This window comes from Mytilus galloprovincialis, chromosome 7, assembly GCF_965363235.1.
Source record: "Mytilus galloprovincialis chromosome 7, xbMytGall1.hap1.1, whole genome shotgun sequence".
NCBI classification, from domain to species: domain Eukaryota; kingdom Metazoa; phylum Mollusca; class Bivalvia; order Mytilida; family Mytilidae; genus Mytilus; species Mytilus galloprovincialis.
The window spans coordinates 3741053-3743506 of record NC_134844.1 but is presented as its reverse complement, the minus strand read 5'-3'; positions in this window follow the sequence as shown (position 1 = coordinate 3743506).

Here is a 2454-nt window from a genome sequence, read left to right as displayed (position 1 = left end):
ACATTCTTGCTGCTTAAAATTATCTCTATCTATAATGAACTTGGCCCATTAGTTTCAGTGGAAAATGTTAGTAAAAATTTACAAATTTTATGAAAATTGTTAAAAATTGACTATAAAGAACAATAACTCCTAAGGGGGTCAATTGACCATTTCGGTCATGTTGACTTATTAGTAAATCTTACTTTGCTGAACATTATTGTTGTTTACAGTTTATCTCTATCAATAATAATATTCAAGATAATGACCAAAAACAGCAAAATTTCCTTAAAACTAACAATCCAGGGTCAGCAACCCAACAACGGGTTGTCCGATTCATCTAAAAATTTCAGAGCAGATAAATGTTGACCTGATAAACAATTTTACTCCATGTCAGATTTGCTCTAAATGCTTTGGGTTTTGAGTTATAAGCCAAAAACTGCATTTTACCCCATGTTCTATTTTTAGCCATGGCGGCCATCTTGGTTGGATGGCCGGGTCACCGGACACATTTTTCAAACTACTAACCCAAAAGATGATTGTGGCCAAGTTTGGATTAATTTGGCCAAGTAGTTTCAGAGGAGAAGATTTTTGTAAAAGATTACTAAGATTTACGAAAAATGGTTAAAAATTGACTATAAAGGGCAATAACTCCTAAAGGGGTCAACTGACCATTTCAGTCATGTTGACTTATTTGTAAATCTTACTTTGGTGAACATTATTGCTGTTTATAGTTTATCTCTATCTATAATAATATTCAAGATAATAACCAAAAAGAGCAAAATTTCCTTAAAATTACTAATTCAGGGCCAGCAACCCAACAACGGGTTGTCCGATTCATCTGAAAATTTCAGGGCAGATAGATCTTGAACTGATCAACAATTTTACCCCATGTCAGATTTGCTCTAAATGCTTTGGGTTTTGAGTTATAAGCCAAAAACTGCATTTTACCCCATGTTCTATTTTTAGCCATGGCGGCCATCCTGGTTTGATGGCCGGGTCACCGGACACATTTTTCAAAGTACTAACCTAAAAGATGATTGTGGCCAAGTTTGGATTAATTTGGCCCAGTAGTTTCAGAGGAGAAGATTTTTGTAAAATATTACTAAGATTTACGAAAAATGGTTAAAAATTGACTATAAAGGGCAATAACTCCTAAAGGGGTCAACTGACCATTTCAGTCATGTTGACTTATTTGTAAATCTTACTTTGCTGAACATTATTGCTGTTTACTGTTTATCTCTATCTATAATAATATTCAAGATAATAACCAAAAACAGCAAAATTTCCTTAAAATTACTAATTCAGGGGCAGCAACCCAACAACGGGTTATCCGATTCATCTGAAAATTTCAGGGCAGATAGATCTTCACCTGTTTAACAATTCTACCCCATGTCAGATTTGCTCTAAATGCTTTGGTTTTTGAGTTATAAGCCAAAAACTGCATTTTACCCCTATGTTCTATTTTTAGCCATGGCGGCCATCTTGGATGGTTGGCCGGTTCACCGGACACATTTTTCAAACTAGATACCCCAATGATGATTGTGGCCAAGTTTGGTTTAATTTGGCCCAGTAGTTTCAGAGGAGAAGATTTTTGTAAAAGTTAACGACGACGACGGACGACGACGGACGACGGACGACGACGGACGCCGGACGCCAAGTGATGAGAAAAGCTCACTTGGCCTTTTAGGCCAGGTGAGCTAAAAAAGGGGTTAATTAACCTTTACATAAATGTAAAAGGACTTTCCCTATCTACTGTTTCTAGACTTAAATGATTATGCAAATAAGTATACCAGATTATTGGGTTTTCTACACATTAAATATCAGTTGCTAGCCACAAAATGATTTTTTTTTGGCAAGAGAGTGCAGCGAGAGTGCAAAATGGCTTCCCCTTACAAGGTGTGCCTAAAAATTTCCATAACTATACGTAGAAAACTATACAATGAATTTATCACACAAAGGATTTTCTGCTGCATCTTGTAAAAAAAATAAACAATGAAACACGACAAAATTAAAAGATGAAGCCATCATTAACAGAAGATGTGATGTCATGAACTCCATATAAAATATACTAACCCCTAAGAATTCCTAGGGGGTCATCAAATGACACTTTTAAACCTATCACAAAATCATAATTTACCCGCAATGAAATAAGATTAATTTCAAAATGTGGATGATTTGTTGTCCATTCTAAACCTAACACCTCTAGATTGAGAACCTAAGTTACGCAAAAACAATAAATTGTTACAGATTCTAACAACATTTTTTTAACAGATTGATATGATAACATGCAGTAAATATCAAGTGTAGAAAAATAAAAATAAAATACCACAAAACTGACAGCAAGCCCTGAACAATGACTATAATAATGCAAATACTTCCTTTGTTAATTTTATTACTTATTGGAAAGTTTTAATTTTGATTATTAATATGTAAATTTAGTTATTTCTTCTATAGATTTCAGGATAATTCTAAACA